General features: G+C 46.6%; 1 protein-coding gene across 1 annotated transcript in view; it reads right to left on the bottom strand.

The window, feature by feature from the left end:
- Positions 1-21,015, bottom strand: part of plxnb2b (plexin b2b) — a 119,375-nt gene that overhangs the window by 90,653 nt on the left and 7,707 nt on the right. The window contains exon 2 of the mRNA XM_027273027.1: positions 5,272-5,458. The gene's annotated coding sequence lies outside the window, so the exon portion shown is untranslated. The remainder of the gene's footprint in view (positions 1-5,271; positions 5,459-21,015) is intronic.

The following is a 21,015-nucleotide window of genomic DNA, read 5'->3' as shown; positions in this document are numbered from 1 at the left end:
AATTCAGAGCCGATGCAATTTGCATGTCGTGTGCCACTGTATATGTGAAAACAGCAACTCATATACCCTTTCTTCGCCCTCACGTCCCCAAGCTGCCCCCTTCCACTCAGCCAATAATCACACTTCATACTTTCTTGCATAAAGTCATGCGAGTCTCCGGCAGGTTCATTACTTTGCAGGATAGCAAGAAGAGGAAGTGTCACCTGGGTACTCTCCTTTTGAGGCCATTCGCTTTCTTCATCTCACAGAGCAAACGCTGTGCTTGTAAATCTTGAGCCAGATGAGCAAAATTTCACTTCAGCGAGGGCAAGTTATTATCATCATCCGCAACTAGGAATCATCACCTACACGCGGCACAGTGCCATTGTCCTCTACCCCCTATATATCATCGGGGTCTGACCAGGCCCATTTACACTGAGGGAATCTGACAAGAGATGAGCGAACACTCGGATTTGAACATGTGTGCTCGTGTCCGTGTGCATGTTCGGGTGTGTGTGTGTGTGTGTGTGTATGTGAGGCAAGATGGAGCAGGAGGGGAGTTGGGGAATCCAATCTCTCACACAGAGGAGCAGAGACAGGCGGGCAAATACGCTCCAGGCCCAGAATAACCCCGACAGTATCCATGAATGAAATGACAGGATTACCAGGGTATTAGAAAACCTGCTGAGATGGTTGATAATGCTGTTTATGGTTGGGCGTCACATTGCTTGCGGCGAAAAAAGTCAAACTGTTTGACTAATGAAAATATGGACGAGCTCTTCACATAGCCACCAAGGAGAAAAATTCAAAGCCAGGGGTCCCCTTCCTCGCTTCCTCTCCCTCTCTGTTTACAGTAACTTGGTTTGGTGTTGGCAACTTGACGGACACAAACACAAATACCTAAAGATTAATGTCTGTGGTATTATTGTGGTTGAACCTTCTAAAATGGGGACAGTAAACATAAGCTCTGCTATCCTGGTAGAGAATGGGATTATTGTTGTGTCAACAATCCCCATAGATAATAGTAATTACTGCCCTTGTTGCAGCGCCATCAGACTGCAACTTTGCTAGCTGACAGCTTGGTCCTAATTACCAAGAACCACCAATTACTGGCTCCATTTCATTATTTATATTGCTCAGCACACCCAAATAAAAAAGACTTCAGTGACTCCGAGCAGTCACATCTCTGGCAGCTGCAGAGGAGCATCCAGAGGACCTGCTGAATCATTGTCTTGTAGTTTTTTTTTCTCCAGACAATATACTCAGCATGCACACACAACATTGTTAGTACAGGGTAAAAATAGGACAATGAAGCCAAGGGCTGGATGTACTTCCTCTTTGCCTGCCACAGGAAGTAATTTAGTCGCAAAGGAAGTGCATTATCATCTTTTCTTTTCCCCACTTGATCCTCCTCGTTTATGCCAACAGGGCAGCAGAATCACTTTTAACACGTCCACCCTGGAGCTTTTGACTACTGAAACGGTTTGCATGTTGTATCTGCATTCATATTTCATGTGTTCCACTGCGAGATCTATGTTAGAATAATTGATTCGTCCGCTACCGTGTAAAAAAAAAAAAAAAGCCTCCAAAAATACTAAAAGAGAAAACATAAAAACACAATTCTTTATCTGGCGAGTGTGTTCAACTATTTGCTAACACACACACACACACACACAGACTGATTTTCACAGATGTTTCCCATCAGCCTCAGCTGCCAGACGTCGTCCAGTGATGGCTGAGACGAGGCAAGCGGGGGCTCCGGGCAGGGGGTGTGAAATTCAGCTATTCCTGCTCCAGTGAATTCTGCAGAAACCTGGCAGATCATTGTGGAGAGCTGTGTATGTCTGTGGATTTGATATGAAACTGTATGAGAGGCTCGTCTGGAGTCTGTCTCTCAACGTTCCTCCCCTTAAAGTGGGTCTGGCTGTTTAGCTTATGTTCTCATAAAGCCTGACGGCCACATTTCTCAGCCCTCAAGGGTGCAGATGGGCGATTAACTCGGCAGACAGGTCTTATACCATCATTTGAAAGATAACACTTTGTTGCTTCAAAAAAAAAAACTATGCCTCTGAGTAAAGAGAAGCCCATAATCCTCAAATAGGAGAACCAAACAGAAAGCATCTGAAACATCAACACAGATTCTTGTTATTGTGCACCTTTGTTGAGAGTCTAATTTCTCTATTGGTGATTTGGCGCAAATCCAGTGAACCACAAAAACCTCCTCAAACAGCAGCTCATGCTCAGCAAGCTGCAAAGCATGTAAAGCTATCATGCTCCCGAAAAGGACAAGCAGTCTCAAAATAAGCGATTAAGTATGTACAAAAGGAATCTACCGCCGTGATCCAAAGCGCTTAGCATTTAGATGACAGTTGCGCGGGGCAGGCCTTGTTTGCAGGGGCTGGAGTGGAGCAGTATATGTGGCCCGGAGGCCGGATCTGTTCCAACTGTGCCCTGGCAAGAAAACGTTCAGCCCAGTCAGCCTCGACAGCTTGGATATTCACAGGGGGCGATGGAAAACTGGAGGGCTGCCGTATCGCGTTGGAGTTGGGGGAGCTCGGAAGGAGGAGGCGAGGAAGGGGTGATGAGTCAGGGACAAGGTGTTTTATATTATTTTGGTACCACAAGGACATGGCATTTGCTGCGTTCGATGAGCAAAACCAAAGCCGGGATGGTTACGACGGCCTTGTGTCTGTGTTGGCCCGCAGAGATTAGCTTTATCATCTGGCAGGTACGTCTGGAGGGGTTAGCAGCTATTTGAAACATTTTTACACCTTCTAAAAAAGGTGCTAGTTTATGCCAGCACTGCAATACCAAGCATCGGTGATGATTAATTTTTAAAGGTTGGGATTTAATTATACATTTATCACTGCAGAGAAGCAGAAACCTATATTTCACAGCACGGACATTAAATGTTCTTTACATGTTCCCTCTATGTCCTTACCACAGCAATGGGCATCATGGCAATTAAACAATTTCCCTGCAGGGATTAATAAAGTACTTCTGATTCTGATTCTGATGACGCATTTGTCATTTGACAAACCATTGCAACAGTTTCACCACTTTGATTTAGTGCGACACATTAATTATTAACACTTGTCTTTGGGGACGCATAGTTAAATTCTCACTCAGTTTGAACGTCACAGAAAAAAGCTTTTGATATCGGACAGTTTCCCCACCAGCTCATTAACCTGAACCAACTTCAGAAGTGCCACAGACAGGGTGTCGCCATCAGCTATATTCCGAGAAAACATGCAGCCTTTTTCAAAAGCAATATTTGTATAGGCTTCCGCTTTAAAATGTTATGTGTCAGTGATATTACTATCCATTAAAATGGTTTTGTTTATCCACTTTCGCTATACACTTCAGAGAAATGCAACTAAACGAGTATCTCGCACAAGAATAAGAGCTGTATGTTGACTGCACTGATTATCGTAGCCCCTTTAAATAATGCAGTAAATAAAAAGTTCAGCGTGGTACAAGGGAAAAGAAAACTATAGGCCTACTTTCACCACCTCGAAAAAGACAACAAAAAAACAGATTTAGATTTATTTGCTGTTGTGCATCCTAATTCATTCATCCCCAAGTAACTATTTGCTCCAGGGTTGTGCCAAGGAAAAATCCTCATGGGAGAAGTGACTGACATCTCCTAATCCTCATGGATACCAAAAATCATGTCATTACCATGACATTTACACCATCGTCTAGTTATGTTAGATGATGCTTGGCAACAACAAAGGGGGGGAGACAAAACTCCAAAAATAACAAGTGTGAATTTTTAATGCACTGTGTTTTGGGTCACAAGTTTAGCTCAAGTAGTACTAGCTCAAGCATCTCCACCCGATTCCCATTCATTCAGCACAGCCAGAACAACCACCTGGGATAGGCTACATTTCAAATGAGCCATATTTTGTTTATCTTTAACACCAGCGGGCAGGCTGGCAGGCATGCAGTACTGGAGGAACTGTGATGGAAAGTGGAACACAAGAGTTATGACCTAAGCAAACAGATGATTATGGAGAAGATGAGCGAAAAAGGGAGTTGTCTGTCAAGCTAAGCCCTCCACAGATGGCCGAGTGTAGCACGCTAAGAAACCCAAAAGTCCCGAGGCTTTGTGGCAGCTTTGGGTTTCAAAGTACGCCACAGAAACAGTTTAGGAGGGAGTAATGAACAACGGATGGACCCAAATACAGTATATCATGAGCAGTTACACGTTCATATTCATGGTTTTCCGCTCTTGAGTGAAGCCTGGACAGCAGAAGCGTTTACAGCCGTCTATATAAACTATTATAGCCGCATTTAATTGCTGGGAATCTTCATTTAATGAGCATCAGAGCAGCTCTTAATGAACAAGCGGAGAAACCTAGTGGTGTGCGAATAAAGTTTTGATAGAATACAACTTATCCTGACTTGTAAGACTTGACTTGTAATTGGACCATTGTTTCCTGACACACAAACACACAATGCTGAACATTTTACGAGGCAGCAATGTTCCACTTCTCTGAGTACAATAACAAAAAGTGTTTTCATTGGTGTGCTGTGGCACTTGGGGGGCTGACCCTTGCCTGTGTAGCTCCCAGGTGAGACAGCCAACTATCGGCAGGGTAGCAAAGCCACTGCCTGACTCCTTTCCTTTTGCTCTGTACACCCTATCTGCTCAGTCCTTTCCCTAGAGCTCACTATCGCCCCGCTACCTCCACTCTTGCACTGACAGCCAAACAATGGGAGCCAGAACTGCCTTAACGAGTAGAAAGTAGAGGCTCGACTAATTAGAGGCACCCCCACCTCCCCCACGCTATCGCCTCCAACCCCTCCTGTTAACTCAGAACAGTGTGATACAGCCTGGCCAGGGCTGTGACTGTTGGGCCCCTTTGTGAGAGAAATAGGGGCTGGAATTTGTTTTTTTTTTCCTGGCTGCTGGCCGATGGGGGACCGTAGTAATTGCCCAAATCCCACTGTGGCAAGTGAGGAGAAAGAGTGCGAGGGTGGCACAAGCCAAGAAAAGTGAGAAAATGCTGGGACCAAGTGTGGGAATGAAAGTCTTGCAATAAAAAAAATAATAAAAACACAGACAGAGAAAGAGGAGAGGAGAAGACAGGAGACACATAGGAGCTTGGGAAAAAATGAGGCACCCAAGATAAACGTTTATAAGAAGGAACATGGGATGACAAGTGATTCAGAAACAAGTCAGAGCCTGTGGGCTCTTTGTTGCGTGAAAATAATACAAGAAGAAAGAAAACTGGACAAAGTATTGGGAGTGTAAGTGAAAATAGAATGACCTCGGGTGATACTCACTAGGGAGAAGCAGACAGGGGTGCAGTGAGCGTCTTGGCTGTTGGAGTGGAACAGAGCAGGGTGCAGCGGCGGCTGCACAGTGGGCCCTCGCTGGACACTTCAATCAGAGGCAGCCGGAGCCCCGGGCAAACTTGGCCAATTAGCCGCACACTGCCGCTGACCCCCAGCTTCATTAAGGGCCCGGGCTCTGGATAAGTGGTATGAGGAGAAAGGGTGCAGGGGAGAGGATTAAGGATAGAGAGAGAGAGAAAAAACCATCAGTACTAGGCAGGTTTCAGAAGACACACACATGCTAGAGGTGAAGCTCAAGGTTACAGATAAACACAATTAACTCAGAGAGCACCCTATACCACACATGGACACACTCGCCGTATTACACTCCCTGCGGGTTACCTGCAGCTAAAGGTGACAGTGTGGGGGGGTTGGAGCTGTAGATGCCAGAGGGCACACACCCCCCCCTGCCCCTTTCTCTCTCTTTTGCACCGCTGCACTGACAGCAACAGGTGTGGTGGCCAGTAGACATGCAATTACCAGCCTGAGAATCTGCTCTTTGTGACAGAGACAACGGCAGATCAGAGGGAAAAATCAGAGCTGGAAGGGGGTGAGGAGTGGAACGAAGTGGGAGGAGAGAGAAGGTGAGAGAGAAGAGGAAGAAGAGAAGAAGATACAGACAACTGAAAATCCCTAGAGGGGAGAAAGAGAGAGAGCGAGAGAGATTTCAAGTCGACTCTTTTCATTGCAAATCCCTCGTCGGCAGAGCGCAGGCGTGCAGAGCGAGAGAGAGAGAGAGAGGAAAAAAAAAAGGAAAGCTGATCAAAACCCAACACGTACAGTAGCTATGACACACCTGTTGTTCGAAATACACAAATACAAATTTAAACGCTCCGGTGGTCTGGAGAGACCTCACATACATGTGTGCACAACAATGAGACAAAGGAGAGAGAGAGAGCGAGCGTTGACAACATCCTATTTCAAATCAGACTGGGTGGGGCTGTTTGAGGTGCTTTGGGACAGGTTGCGCTCAATGAGCCCTGACAGCAAGACTGTTTGGTGTGTGTGTGTGTGTGTGTGAGTGTGTGTTTATCTGCATTACAAGTGTGTATATCCACCTGGGACCTCTGCTTGCATCAGCCTTGTGATAGAAGCCTCAGTGGTGCTCCAGGGCGGAGGTGGAGGTGGGGGCGGTGAGCAGCTTCGTACTCGCACTCCTCATTTTCTCGGCTCTCCCTCTCCGATTACGGGGCGTTCGATCAGACTAAAGTAATGTTTGCGCGCTTTGCCGCTAGTGTAGCAATAACCGCTGTCAGAAACCTTGCATGCTTGGGTGGAGAGGAGATACCGGCCTTTTATTTAAAAGAAGCCAAGGATAAAAGATCAATGGCCCAATTCGGGGCCATGAATTGGAGGGAAAAGTTCACAAACATAGAGGGAGATTATGAGAGGGGAGATATATGTGTAGATTGGAGGGGTGGAGGTGGGGGTGGCAGAGAGTGGTGGGGCATCGAGCTCATCTGGGTGCTAGTGGCTTATTGATCGGTGGAGACACACAGCTCCAAGCCATTCATCACAGGCCACTCAGGCCCTTAGATAACTCCTATGATAGTGCCCTGCTGCTGAGCAGCTGCAACTGGCCACATCCATTATCCTTTAAAGTAAGCCCCCTAGCCTGAGAACAGGCATGGTAGGGCTGCCGTGTGACACGCTGGAGGAAGGGCTAGAATGGAAATGGAAAAGGCTTGGTGGTTACGAGCTTGTGGCTCAGGCAAGTGTATACAAAAAAAAAAAAAAAAAAAAAAAAAAAGCAGTAGCTGAGGTTGAAGGGCCACGGTTTTCATGAAAAAGTATGCTTTGACAGCCAGAACAGAGATGAGAAAGTGTCTGTTTGAAACATTTGGAGGAAAAAAAAAAAAAAAAAAAGACTTGACGGCACTATTGTTTCCATTTCTTGGCCAAACTGTATTAGCAAAGCTGTTTTATAGCAGATAGTACACAAAGCATCAGAGCGACAGGCGGCTTTGGAAACTGCTGAGTGGCTCTCTATGTCTGTGTGTGTGTGTGAAGAGAATTCCCAGATTGGGCAGGTGGGGATCAGCCATAATGAGCCATGCAGGGAGAGAAGAGAGGGAGGAGGGGAGGTGGGTTGAAGAGAGGGCAAATAAAAAAATAAAAAAAAAAGGAGGGAGGCCAAAGAGCGAGGGAGAAAGACTGAGAGTGAGAGTGATGGAGACAGGCTCAGAGCCAGAGTCAAGGCCCCAAAAGAGCAATTACAGGAGCTCCAGAGAAGGTGTGGGCCCAGCCCCAGGCATGGTTACACAGCACAAAGCCTTGCCAGACATGTACACACACACACACACACACACACACACACACAAGCCTTGATGTAAAAGCTTCTAATGAGCAACAGAGATGGACAAAATAGGATGAGACCACGAGTCAAAACGAGCAGAAAGAAAGCATGAGGTTTTTAAACTTTGGGGGTCATCTCAACCCTCCCCCCTTAACTCCCCCAAGGTTTTCACCCACACATTCTGTTCTGGTCGAATCCTGTTCCCCTTAACAGCACGCCCCGAAAAAACAAAAAGCTAAAACTCCAGGGCTGAGGTCAGTGTGAGCGAAACTTTCAAGTCGATTGTCCTCCGTGTGGTGAGTGCTAAACAACGCTGAGATGTCTGGACAGCCTCGCACCATGGTGCCTGTCATGAATACGAGTCTGAAATGGTTTCTGAAGGCCCCCATCCACCTACTCTCCCCCCCAACACTGTACCTCACCCATCACCCACCACCTCCACCACTTAAAGGAGAACGACAGACTCATGTGAACAAGCAAGAGAGAGAGAGGGAGATATGCAAACAGATAAGGGGGAGGGGAAATTAAATTAAGAGAAAAGTTCTCGTGCACTGGTATGCACCATTGATTTCCTATTCTCTTGGAAACATTTAATGAGCTTAAATAGGAGCCTCGTTTGACACTGCCACAGTGACTCGAAGGAGCCTCCCAGTGAGAGGAAATCGTTCAGAGGCTGTGACGGCTACCAGAGGGGGGTGGAGGAAGGACAGAAGGTGGAGGAGGAAGAGGAACGATGGGGGGAAAGTGAAGATTTTAATGCCAAAGCGTGCGACGTGAGCAAGACAGATGTTGGATTATGCTCGGGAAATGGTCCATGGGTAGCATTACTTTCCTTGTTCTCAGCGAGGAGGGGGGAAAAAAAAGAGAGACCGAAGGATGAAAGAGATTGCTGGAGTTGGAGGAGAGACAGGCGACGGAGGAAGCTAAAGGTGGTGCACATTCAACCAAGCTGCCTAGTTATGTCGGTGCTTACCACTCACAACAGGCATTCATTAGAACCCAACAATGTTCAAAATGACTGACAGCTACTGCTCTGCTGCGGCGTTTCACCTCATTACTCTCTGGATGACCTCTCCGCGAGCCATTCAACAGATGCCTATTGCTCAGAGGCCATCTTGTTTTTCCTTCCTCTATCGGCAGGAAAACTATTGTGACTTCAGAGAACAAAGTTCAGAGGCGCTTCACTGCTCTCTGAGGCTGATGAGGGCCCTACTGGGTACCATTGGCAGGCACTTTATGAAGCCGTCTGGCAGACTGAATGGACCTGGTGTCTCGCCACCTTTTGCAGGGAATCGAAATAATAAGACTGTGGAGTCGGGCATGGGTGTATAACTGGCTTCCCCTCATTGAATACTGCAGGATGTATATGTCAGTGTGTTTAGCAGGAAATTGAATTTACTCACACTGTAACACAAAGACGACTAATTAAACCGAGATAAATTATCACCACAACAGGATTAAACCAACCAAGGACCTCACAGTTCAGACCACAAGTCCAGGCTCATACAAGCAAAGAAAACATGTTACATGTAAAGCAGCACAAAAAAACATTTAATCGAACAATTTAAGATGACACGTGTCAAAATAAAGTGTTAATTAATTTTTATTATTAAATCTATGAAAGATTAATTGACAAAAATTTCCATTATTGGTTGACCATTTCATGACATTGCAGATTTGCAGCATTTCCTTACACTTTCTTGTAAAATAAAAGTCTTTAACAGCTTAGACAAACTCTGAATATAGCTGAATATGTCATTTTCGTCTTTCAGCACTTGGTAATCGGTGTATAGAAAGTATATCTTGTATATAATACAGTTGTCTGGAGATAAAGTCCAACCTTAAGGGTATGTACGCAAAAGACATACACAGTGTTTTATTTATGTTTAAGAGGACCGTATATTGTATTCAGCTGCTGGGTACAAACCAGACTCAAAGACGTGATGACCTGCGATGACTCTGAGTGTAAGATACAGTTCATTCTTTACATGTAAACATGCTAATAAATATTGTGTAACTGCTGCTGGTAAGTGGTTAAGCATAAATATTTCAGGTCCCTGTGTATGCTTTTAACTTCGCTTAGTCAAACATGCTTTCTGATTTGTAGTTGTTTCGACATTCCTCCGGTGTCTGTTTCTTATATTAAGCAGGTCAGACAGGAGTTCCTCAGTTCCTGACCCGAGTTTCCCCCCGCTCCACCCACGCCCGCCTAAACTTTGGCTCGGCTGCCAGCGGAGCAGCTAACTTGAACCACCTCCGAGTATCTATCCAGATGATGCATAGTAAGCAGTGCTGCAGCCACTGTGGGTGTTTGGCACAACTGGCAGCAGTGCTGAGGCCATGTTTCGCTGGGCTTTCATCTGTGACTTGCAGCGAAAAAGTTGTGCTGAAAGTGATTTTTTTTCCATGGAAATGAATCTTGGGCTGAAACAATCATGTGATCCTCTGGTGATTAATTACGGTGAAAGGAGAGGGGGAAAAAAGCCCATGTGAGAGTTCCAGCTGATACACTCCCACACACACACACACACATACACACCAAGCACAGGAACTGGAAGTGGCTAACAGCAGCATAAGGAAACAACTTAGGTGAGGACACTGGAGAAGGCAGTGTAGGGCACTTCAACACTATACCTTTCCTGTCACTTCCACCACTCTCCCCTTAATGTAATGCCAACAAGAGACTATTTTTCTACTGGAAACTGTCTTTGCTCTCCATAGGAATCCATAGGCCATCATCTATATGACACTATGGACCATTCTCTAAATCATTTACACTGCCCTATATATAGCCTGTGGAGAAAAAGGTCATTATTGAAACAGAAAGCTATATTTCATAATTGCACTACCATGCTTCTATCCCCTCAGTGAAATTGGTTCTCTGGAATATATTCTCTCTCACTCTGTTCCATCTCTCTTTATCTCCCTCTCTTGTCTGTTAGAGAGGGCGATTTTGACAGGCCGACTGTCTCTCCTGGCGCAATAACCACCCTCCATTTGTATCTGAGGAGGGTGCATTAACTAGACAGCGTAATCAGCCCGTACAGGAAAAAAAAAAAGGCAACAAGCCTCAGCAACCAACTGCTTTTTACCACCCTGTGCTGTAACAGCTCGCCATTAGGCTACAATTAGCACAGTTCACTCGGGGGAAAATAACCCCTTGAAAGACCTCTGGACAGCAGAGAGGATACAACAAACAAACATGGAGACATCCGTTGTTGAACTACACACTCAGGGGGAAGTAATCTCATTAGATCACACTTGATGGTGAAGGCACAAGGACTTCAAATACAAAACGAAACTAGACCTTATAAGACCATGGGACAGTGCCAGAAGTCAACCTGATACCACTGACATGTTACAGAAGCCATTTCCCCGAGAAAGGACTCGGAAACGGAAAAAGCCTTATCGCCGAACACTTCAGACAGTGCATAATTCATATGAAAAGGCAGCAGGCAAGTAGAGGGGAGAAAAATATCAGAACTGCCTTATCATAAGTGTATGCACTTTGCCGAAACAGGGGAGGTGAGTTTTGTTGAAGTACGTGGAGGTGCACTTCAGGTGAATGTGTCCGTCTGGCGGAGGATGCAGTCCCACAAGCCTGCAAAAGTTAAGTCCAGCATGCACAAACACTTTCCCACCCTTGGGGCTTTGGAACAATAAAGAGAAATGCGTGTCCCTGTGGTCATTTGTGGCATGCTGGCAGTGAACAGACACAGATAAGAGTTTGGATCGGTGGAGGCTGACACACTGTGATTATCTCCTGCTGCTGGAATTGACCGTCCATCAATCCAGACGGCCAAGAGAAACCGGCGCCGGCAGACTCCATTGTTGCCTGAGACGAGATTTTTATGATTCAATGACCTCGAAAAAAAAAAATGGGAAAAATGAAGTGTTTCAAATGTGTTGTACTAGCACGCTCACGCTTTGTGATTCGGATTCACAAATACTCATGAAGAGATGGAGAAGTGCTACAGTCCTGGGAGGTGCACACACTAGCACATATGTTCTCACACTAAGTCTTAACACACACACACACACGGCTACACTCCGAGACTACCACCTGACTTTCCAGGGCTCCCTCTCAAGTCCCAGTCTGCCTTCCTGGCTCTCTTCGCCACCTTCCCCCTCACCTCATGCCGCGTGTTCTGGACCTGAAACACAGTCCACGTACCGGAGTGAGCCACGGGAGGGATGGTGGAAGGGGAAGGAGTGAGGAGAGGGAGAGAGAGCGAGAGGAAGAGAGAGTGTGTCAAGAAGCACATTCTCTCCGCTGAGCGCCATCTGGAAGTGGAAAGGTAGATAAACAATGACGTGAGTTGCATCCCATCTCCTTCCTAAAGCCCGAACAGGCACACACTGGCCACAATGCATGAGCGCCATCACCACCGATCCTGTGTGGCGAGCCAAGCATTGTCGGGGATTGGGTCTTATCAATCGTTGGCCAGATACTGAGCAGACGCGTGAGGCGAACAAAGGAAAGGGGAGAGAACAAAAATGGAGGGGAGCTGCGAGTGACAATGAGAAACACAAATGAGATGATGGCTGGGAGCCACGCGTCCAAACGGCCTGGACCGACTCTATTTAATCTGGTCAAGTCTGCCCCAAAAAATCAAAGCAATCTTCTCTAGTGAGCTGACAGAGGAAGGAATGAGACAGCCGATCCCACCCAAAAAGGAAGCTGCTGTGGAATTGAATGAGGGGATGTGGAGCTATGCAGCATTGTGCTAGGCATGCAGACTATTACGGCTGGGGAACTCTGCTTTATTTAAAAAAGTCCATTTGCATTCACTCAGCTTGCAAGAGGAGCTCGGGGGCGACGTTGGCTGCTGCTCCTGCTGCTTTTGAATTCCTCGCCATCTTTTTTTAGGCCCTTCTGGCATGCAATATATCACAATAGTAGTAGAGATCTTTATTATCCCTTATGGGGAAATTGCCCTTGTAGTAAGTCAAGAGATAATAACAAAAACAATATCCATACAATACAAAAAACACAGAAGTTGGAGACTGATGAGGAGCAACAGCTGGAGCAACAGCCGGAGGGATGCTCCCTTAGGATGCTACACCTCTTGGGGCAAGCCTGTCCTGAACGAGTGCTTAGCCAGACCTGAGTAAGACATACAAAGGCCACAGTGGGGATGACACAAAGACGGGAAATAAAGGGCCGAAATGAAGAGACTTTGACAGCTATCCCTCGGGCGGGAAGAGGAGCTGCACCTGTATGCACTTCGGCTCTGCTCAGTTAAGTTTCTGTCTCTTCAGACTCCCCGCCCCCTCCAGCTCACGCACACACACACGGACAGAGAAGAGTCTTCAGCTCCGCTGGCACTGATGGAACAACAGGAGGGAGGGATCAGGTGGCTGGGGCAAGCAGACGGAAAGAGAAGGGCTGGGGAAAGGGGGTTTGACAAATGAGTCTAGTCAGGTAACATTCACAGATGTGAAAGGATGGAGGGGAAGGAAGAGGGAGAAGATAGGTTAAGGGAGGGGAGAGTGTCTGTCAGCTCATATTGGTTCATCAGCGAAAATCTCCTGGCCTGATTATAAACCGCTGCAGTCACGAGAGGGGAGGACAGGGACACTTTGAAGGCAAAGGCATTTAGAGTGGGACTGCTTCCTCCAGGGGACTGCTTACTGATTCTGATTGAAGAAACAAGGCAACATAGCCTCGGTCTCTCTGCCAGGGATACTTCTGACTGCGAAGCATTCAAGGCCCTGGAAATTTGGGTCAGACACATGACATATTAATACAATGACTGACAACAACAACAACAAAAGAAAAAAAGAAACGCGAGAGGAGAGGAAACGGGAAGTAAATGAAAGGACTGAAAGGGAGCTAAAATATGCGCGGCAGAGAGGATTTGTGTTTCGGCACGCCACAGCATGCAAGAGCTTCTTTGCAGCCACCTTCGGAAAAGGAAAAGAACACAGTCACTTTCAAGTGATTCTGGCCAAACGAATGCACAATCCTTCAGTTGTATTCAGACCTTGATAAATGCCCACTGTCTAGGCTGTTATTAAACACCAGAGAGACTGTTGGGTCCCTGTGCCAGGCAAAACTAATTAAAGCCAGGCAGATGTGTCTGGACAGTGGTGTACCACACACACACAATGTTACACACTTGTATGCACGCATAGAAACACACACACACCCGCACAAACTCTAAATGGGCTGTTAACCATGTCCACGGTGTAATCAGTGCCAGCTGATGAGCCGTCTCCGTGCTAACTAGACCAGGTGAACACAAAACAACAGCATCTCAGCTTCAATTTCGAACTTTGGTGTGCTTGACTTCGGAAACTTTTTGTCAGCCAGCGGACAGAGACAGGAAAAAAAAAAAAAAAAAAACACACCATTCCCCCCTGGTGCCTTATTATACCCGCCAAAACCAGGCAACACGTTTCTTTTCTGTATTCCCTGCTGCAGGTGATGATGAGAGTTAGAGCTAACAGCATCCAATTAATCTTTCATGGTGCACGTGTTCTTGCTTTTGTTAGGTCTGCTTCGTGAAATTGTATGAGACTGCAGCTGTACAATAAAGGGCTGGTGACACTTTCATCATCCTCCTCTTCTTCTTCTTCTTCCTCCTCATCCTCCTCCTCTTCCTCTCCACTCTTCATTCTCATACTTTGTGAGCAAACAGCTGGGCTTTTTTTTTTTTTTCTGTGCAAAAGCTATCATTACAGCAGCCTACGGGCAATGAGAGCTGCACTCCAAATTGCTGATGGAAGCCCCAGCTAGCAGAGTCAGAGCTAGAGATGAGATTGCATTGTTGCGTCGTTGGGTAAGGGAAAGGGGGGGTGGTGGCTGTTACACGATAAATACACAGAACCACGCATCTGTGCGCGAGTATGAGTGCGTGACATGAAATAATACATACGCCCGTGTTTTACCTTCACGCGGGCTGTCAGGCTCATCTCCTTATAATCACACCGATCTCAGGTCAGCAGCTCTCTCGCATGCGACCTACACACCAACACACACACACACAAAAGTGACTAATCACCCATCTGGAGTGGCTATTTGCAAGTGTGGATGACAAAGCGCCCATGCCCACAAATATAGGCTAATGCCCTTCTCAACAAAAGGCTTAGGCTTCATTACAGTCAGACAGACAGGTCTAGTTAAGGGAGTGGTGGTGTGGCGGAGGGGCTGTGGCTTATGACCTGGCTCAGACAAGCATGGACAAGGGGAGGAAGCAAGTGACATCACAGATAAGGGTGGTGTACTTAGGCTGGCCGCTAGTGGCTACATGGAGCTGACAAGTCTGTACGTGCACTTGATTTCAATAGCAATTCCCAGAGTCGAAGGGCACGGAGAGGGCAGAGCCAAAACAATAGGCAAAGCCATTTCAATGTGTCCAGGCTAGTTTGTGAAGTGGAAAAAGCCCAGCGTGGCTTACCCACAGGGCTTTGCTGAAACCCTTTTTGTCACTAAATACTAGACGTGTTAGCAGAGGCAGGTGTCGGCCATGCCCCCCCCCCTTCTCTCAGAGTCCAGAGTCCATGGGGTAGGGCTTATCCTCCAAATGCCTCAACCACTGTGGAAAACTGTTTCCCTGGCTGGAAAAAGCTGGGCTTGCTTGCTGGCATGATCCAGGTAAGTCTCCTAAGGTGTGTGAGGGGCCCGATGCAACCCAAAGCCAGGTTCAGAATGTGGGGATAAGGTTGGATCAGAGCCAGGAGCCATTAGCAAGCAGTGTGTCTGACACAACGGGCAGAACACGACATTTTCAAAAGGCGTAGAAGGACTTGAGTGGAGCTGCGGTGAAGAGTGCTAGGCAGCTGTTTCATTCAGGCCCTCTGATAACAACCCCTCGTCCAGATTGGCTACTGCAAACAGGGCACGGGGACCGCAAGGCAGCACGAATACAAATCACTCCTTCGATAGTCTACACTGAGCTAAGCAAAAATGAATGCGCGGGCATTCTCTCATTCATTTCTTAGCTGATCAAACCCTCTCGCGGTTTCAATGTGAACGGCTATAAAGAATTTGAATGTACTGGTGTGCATTTAGATTAATGTACGTCCTTACAAAAGGAGCATATGACAGTGTGGTTAATAAGCAGAAAACACTTTAGCTATCAGAAGGAGCCAGCAGTATGAACAGACAAAGATCTAGCTAATGGCCCTGGCCATATCATTTACCGTACAGCCTCTAGGCAGACGCAGGATCACACACTGGCTCCAAAGACAGGGAAGAAGGGACACTTTCATTACTCAGGAGATAATATCCTAAGAATACTTTCCAGGGGATGAGCCTTTGCTTTCAACTCCCACTGCGAATAAGCAAACAAGTAGCGCATCAATTATGAGTGTGGGAAATGAAAACTCGGAGTTATTTAATTCTCTTTTTTTCTCCACTTAGTGTTTTCGATTTAACTAGCAAACAAAGCTTGGGAGCGATGTGAGGAGTCAGAGGCACTTAACCCCAGCAGAACCAGCCTTTTTTTTTTTTATTGTGTTCTGCAAAAAAAATATCTAAGCAACATGACTCTCATTTCACTTATAAAATCAGTGGAACAAAAAAAGTTTGTTTGAATACCAGTAGGAAAGCATCTGGTTGCAAGTGGTGCTTGATCTTGAACAATAAGTCACAGAATCGAGTGGAGTGCACTCTGCTGGCCCACCTATCACATACTGACCATTTCAATCCCCCCCAAAAAAACAATCTTTTACATCTGTGACTGTCTCAGTCCCATTAAAAACCCATCACCCCGCCAACTGCGCACAAACCCCATTGCTATAATTGGCTCCGCTGCACCTTTTACCCACTCTGGACGGGCCAACCGGCAAATGCAAACAACTCCGCAAGTAACTGGAAGAGAACCAAACCCCTGGTCATGTCTCGGTGACGATCAAGCATGACAAATTATTTCCCAAACATGGGAAGAAGTGAAAACAAGGGGAGTGTTTCAATCAAGACAAGAAAGAAATAAAAAGGGATGAAATAGAAAAGAGATGAGGTGAAACAAAACACTGTTCACTGTCTGCTACGGGAGGCCAAGGGTGATGACAGTGTGACTGTGGGCTGATGGCACACCTCCAGATGACTACACACACTTCATCACCCTGCACAAACAGACAGAAAGGTGTGGTTGTGAAGCGGATCCATTGTTTCGCAGAGACAACCATGTTATTACGCCAGCAGGCAAAAAAAAAAAAGAGGAACCCCACGGCATAGTATTCCGAGAATTGCAGGAGTGTTGGTGTGACGGGGTTGGACACTGAGAGAAAGGTAAACAGAAAGCACGGCGGGGCGGAAAAGAAAGTGTGAATGTGTATTTGAAATGTGGCTGAATGAAGTGCAGGGAGGTGATTGTGTGCTATCGAGCCTCGGCTCTAGTTTGAGCGAACACCACGGAGATGTTTGTCATACCAGGACGAGGAGCGTGTCTGGACTGGGATGAGATTGAGAGAAAATGCTAGCGAGGCCCCTAAGGCTCTCTGAATGAAAACACACTGTCCCTCTTTTTTTCAGAACACACTCGTCGACTGACTCGCCAACTCATGATTTGAGCTTAAGGCCATTCATTAATATCAAAAAAAAGAAATTGCAAATGAGAGCAGGGGGCAGGAAGGGAAGTTACTTATGGGGGTGAGTGGCAGACAAAAAGTAACTCATTACCACCAGCAAGAGACAATAGAAACTCACAATCAGTCATAATTGTTTCTGGGTGTGACATGACTGCAGATAAAGGAAAACTAATAATTGATATTCTGAATTGACTTTTGTTAATTAAAGCACTGATTATTCTGCTAAACAGACTTCATCCAGAGGCGCAGCGCTGCCCTTTAGAAAAGGCACTTGCACAGCGTTAAACTGAATTCCTTTGAGGCCTACGTTTTTGGCAGCGTGCTGTTGTCCGGGGGATCAGGACGTTCAATGATATGTAAACACAAAAATGGGATAGAGGGTTTGCATACGAGACAATCCCCACAAACCAAGCACTTTTTTATTTGTTTTCTCCAATAAATGTCAAGCTTTTATTAATTGATTGGGCCTCAGAGAGACAGAGAATGGAGAGAGTCAGTGGAAGCTATGAAGCAGTGTGTGGACTATTGTGATTTCATCCCTCCCGGGGGAAACTGATGCCAAAACCTTGCACCAACAACCAAAAAAAAAAAAAAAAAAAAAAAAGACTATGACACTATGACAAATTCAACAAAAATAACCCTCAAAATCCTCATGTAGGAAAAGTTTTCAGGAAAAAAAAAGTGCCCTGTAATTACTACAGCATATCTGTGGACTGAAGGGTTTGTGGATTAGAAAGGTTGGACACTGAACAAAAGGGGATCTTGGCTTAGTGAGAGAGCCGGGTCTGGGCATATAGGGTAGGCAGAGTTGAGGACAGCACAGTAAATGGATGTGACAGTCAGCAGATACGCGCCAGTCCCCTTCTCCACTCCACCAGCAATCGCTGCAGCCGTGTCTTCCTCTGGCGGGCCCAGAAAAGAAAAGCGCAAAAAAAAAAAAAGAAAAAGAAAGAAAGCAAGCACACACCAACCCCCCCCACACACGTCTACAGATTACATACAATGCGCCCTAACATACCGAGAGAGAGGAAGGGGAGGTGAGGCATAGAGTAGGGGTGAAAAGACAGGGGAGGGCTGCCAGGGCCTACTTTTAGATAGCGTGGTTATCAGCGAGAAAAGGCAAGAGAGAAACAAAGAGGAAGTTTACTGCAGTTGTTTTATCTGGAAGGGCATTAAACAGAGAGGCACACAGGGGACGAGACAGCAGAGTAAAGAGAAAGACCATTCAGACGAAAAAAAGAAAAGGGAGAAACTGTCCAAAGTCATGCAACCTTCAGAAGCGTCCTGTCTCCCTAACTCACAGTCACACATATACACTTTGCCCTTGGCTGAAAGTCATCACTGGTTCATGGTCGCTGGCTTTGATGGGAGTCCAGGCCCTGGAACGAGTTACTAACGACCCAGAAAGCTGCTTGTCGGGGCTATTGGTGCAGCTTGATATGCAGCGTGAGAGGCTGTCACTGGGATGGAAACTGAATGTGGCCTTTGATAAAAACACTCAAAGAAGGGATAAAAACAGAACTGGAAGTAGGCAGCCCATTAGGGCTGCGACAGAAAGTAGGGGAAACAGAGAGGGCCACAGACGATGTGGATTCGGGGTAAATCCGTGCCCTTGACCCTTTCGGATGAGGCTTGAGGCCTGCGGTGAGAAAGAGTGTTTGGCCCACCACTTCCCCCAGGTGTGGGCTAGAGAGGGATGAGAGGCATGTTGATGAGGGAACACCCCCCCCCAAACCACCACTACCGCTGCCGCCGTCAAGCACAGCATCCAGGAAGCCCGCCGGAGCCCACTAATCAGAGGACTTAGCCGCTGACCTCTCCACAGGCTCTATACCTTTTAATGAGATCTATGCCTTTGATTCATCGAGCAGCCTGGAGGGAGAGACAGATTATGCGTAAGCTCAGACACGGAAACACACATCAAGTTTGACGACTGTGGACGGACACTTTCACATCCGCACGGAGTCACAAGAGTTGTACACGGTTAGAAATAATGAATGCTCTGTAATCCACAATGGCTGAGGGCCCTCATGCGTGTATGCGCACGCACAGGGGAAGTGGATACACAACAACTGACTAGAAACAAGTGTTGCCTGAGAACTAACTAATCAGCACACACAGGAACACAGAACAGTACAGGCATAATCCGAGCCCAGCTCAAGGACACGGCACCCGCCTTGTTAAGGGAAGGCCGAGGGAGGTGCAGGTGAGATTGGATCCAGACATGCTTGCTCACAGATAGAATTGAATTATTGATCAGCCAACAGATTGCGTTATGAGGAATTCATGGATCCACGCATGGGTTGTCCAGCTCCCTTAGGCGGACACAAAGACTGTGTGGACTGTACATGTATTCATTTGTGTGCATGTGTGTGTGTAGCGCACGTGTGCTGGGGAAAGCCTAGGGCGAAGCAGGTTGCGCTAGTCGAAAGTCCGAATTATTTTCCGTGGGCGGAGTGGGCAGTGTGAGCTCGCACTTAGACAAGACAGAGCAAACAGAGAATCGATCAAGCTGGCTGGGGTGATGCATACAGAAGGAAGGTTTCACCCTCGCTGCGCTGAGAGAGCTTAAACTGCTCACACACTGAGTGGCTTTTTCATTGGCACTCAGGCAACGGCGCAGTCCTCAGCTCTTAATACCACCAATGGAAAGAGAGGAAATGGGATTTTTATTTGTCTGAGCTCCTCGGGTGGTCTGCATGCTGCTAATAATGCACTGAAATACAGGGTCTCGCTTAGCCTGGCTTCAGCCGACATGAGGCGCACGCCGATAGAACAAAAAAGGTACGACTCGATTTTGTCATGATGCTTTGGCACCTAAAAGCCCACTCTTAACCAGAAACCTTTCAACGCATCCTCAGTGGTGATCCACGGTGTGAGGAACTGGACAACGTGATGTAACACATCAATTTTTTCAAGGTCTAAACTATTTCTTCACAAATCCAATTGCAGCCATGTCACGCTGCTCTGTGTGTGAACTTCATACAGGAAGGACACATCACCATCACTTGTTCCTCATATGATTCCTTGCTGACATAGTAAAGACAGTCACGGCTTTACGGTCATTTACGGTTCTGTGGCTCACAACACTGCAGACATAAATAAAACGCTAAGTCACTTTAATCCAGGCTAAACACAATTCCCTGTCATGCATCAAAAGTAATAATCTCACTGGATTTTTGGTAATTAGGATCTGTTTTGTTTATGTGTACAACAGATGTGTGGTTTTATCACGCTGCTCAAGGGGGACAATGTTTTGTTTTTCGAGTCAGAAGGTGGAGAGACGCATGAGAGTCCACTGGGAGCATGACGCGCAAGTTCATTTTTTCCATTACCCAAAGAGGAGACCAAAGACACAGAGGACTGCGTGATGACATCCTGACGGCAGCCAAAAACAGCGACTGAAGTGAAACAGAACAGAACCGACTGAGGGAGGAGGATGAGGAGTGACATGTCAGTAAAAGTGTACTGTAGATCTCAACGGGAGGAGGGGGACAGAACACATCCTAATGGAGGTCTGGAGTGATGGGCAAATGGCTTCTCTGGTCTGGTCGTGCCACAAGCCTGCACCAGTCCATCGATAAACATAAAAACGCCACACCGACATGGCCTCTTACACCCCACTTTGCTTCAATCTGTTACTGGAATGGCACGCTTCTCCAAATTCAATTGAAAGAGGATCAAAGTGAAAAGGGAGGAAATGTCTCCTGGTGAGACTTCTGTGATTTGGGGATCCAATTTGGCAGCCTGTTTTCTGTAAACATTGTAACTGCAGCTTGTTTTCACAGAACGCACAAGCAAGCAGCATTAGGCTGTTCGCCGTGTGGGGAGGAAGGAGACAAGGTCTCGGTAATAGGGTT

The sequence above is a fragment of the Larimichthys crocea genome, chromosome XXI (assembly GCF_000972845.2).
Source record: "Larimichthys crocea isolate SSNF chromosome XXI, L_crocea_2.0, whole genome shotgun sequence".
Lineage (NCBI taxonomy): Eukaryota > Metazoa > Chordata > Actinopteri > Sciaenidae > Larimichthys > Larimichthys crocea.
Note: the sequence above shows the minus strand (reverse complement) of the source record. Positions and strands in the feature narration are given on the sequence as shown.